This window comes from Nymphaea colorata, unplaced genomic scaffold, assembly GCF_008831285.2.
Source record: "Nymphaea colorata isolate Beijing-Zhang1983 unplaced genomic scaffold, ASM883128v2 scaffold0636, whole genome shotgun sequence".
NCBI classification, from domain to species: domain Eukaryota; kingdom Viridiplantae; phylum Streptophyta; class Magnoliopsida; order Nymphaeales; family Nymphaeaceae; genus Nymphaea; species Nymphaea colorata.
The window spans coordinates 14420-16206 of record NW_022205142.1 but is presented as its reverse complement, the minus strand read 5'-3'; positions in this window follow the sequence as shown (position 1 = coordinate 16206).

Here is a 1787-nt window from a genome sequence, read left to right as displayed (position 1 = left end):
TCTGACTCTTTTTCACATTCGATAAATGTTGGTTGATCATATATTTCATTATAGTTATATGATTCAGAGTATCATTTCCTATTTGATCCCTTTGAATTCCATATTCGAAGTTGCGATCGGATCTATTCATTAAAAAGAATCTATTCGATAGATTTCTTATGTACCCATAGGTGCTATATTGGATTTGAATCAGATTTCGGATCAATCTATATTGATTGACTGCCTCCATTATGTTGTTGCTAGCAAATACCACTATTTTGGGTTTTGGATCTTCCAAACCATTCCTGCAGGAGATCCGGACCCATTTTTTTCTGATCCTTCGATAAAAAGATTCATTCTCTTCATCAAAAATATGAGGTAGAACCAATAAAGAGTTCTTTTTCGATTCATCCCTGGAGTTGAATACCTCATTCAAGAATTTTTTTTGATCCAACCCGTAGGAATCAATAGAAAAGGCAAATCCCTTATGATACACCGGATCAGGCTCGGTTATTGATAGAGTGAATAGATCTGCCATTTCTTGAAATCTCTCTTCTGATTCAAAATCGTGGTGCAACGTGTATCTCCCTTTGTTCCGGTCATGGAATAGATGGAATAAATCACAAAATGGGTTTTTGTTCAAGAATGAGATCTTATTAGAACTGTCCATATCCGGTTCATCCTTCGGAACCATATCACATCCCCGATCTGATGAAATAGGATGAATTGAGACGGTATTTTGTAAATACGTAATTATCTTGAATATATCAACCATTTCTTTCTTTTCCGATCGCCTGGAAGGGACAAAAGAAAAAACATCTTGTTGTTTCTTCAACAATTTCTGATCTCTAGTGAACCTCTCAGTAGCATTCGAAACCAGATGAAGTTCTGACCATCTGTCGGAGAAAAAAGAACGAATTGATCTTGTAGGATTCCCAAGAAATTCTTCGATTTTTTCCGGAAACAGATGATTATTCATCTGCTTTTCACGTTCCGTGAATAGCCGGGACATTGAGGAATATCCAGAAGGGTATTTCGGGAATCGATCTGATTCTATCTCTGTTCGTTCCGTTTGAAGAGAGGAAGGATCCCAAAGAATCAATCTTTCTTTTAGTTGCTGAATCTCTGTTTGATTGATCAATGTGTGATATTCCGAATCCTCATTCCTAATGGAATCGAAATGATCTCTGGATTGATCAGAAGATCCTTTCAATTGGCTAGAATCCGTTACTTGAACGAAAATAGATCTTGTGGAATCATATTGAATATTTGACGATACATTCCGTACCTTGCTAAAAAACCGATCCTTGTTTACCAACCACATATTGTCTAACCAAATCAAATTCTCTCTCGATACGTTCCTCAAAAAATCCGATTCGTGCTGATTCTTCCCCCAACTAACGAAGAGATCTTGGTGGAATTGCCACATATGAAATTGAGCACAATTTTGCAAAGAAATATCCCACTTGTTTCTCGAGAAGAGATGGGAAACATGCTCAATATCATTTGATGGAATAGTTGCCTCAGCTCCTTGTTGTTTGAGGAAACCCTCCACTTCAATTGGTCTTTTTTCACGAAAAGCAGACATGAGATAACAAATCAAGTGTTTCGCTAAGATTTCGAATAGCTGTCCCGAATTCAAATTGATTATGTTTCGCTTCTTCCTCGGAGAAACACGATCAAACAATTCCCAACCATGGTCCTTGCGGATCGGATCATCCATATAGGATACAAAAAGAAACTCCAGATATTTGATATCTTTCTCTTTGAATGAGATCTCAATTCCAGCTACTGTTTCATTAGATATC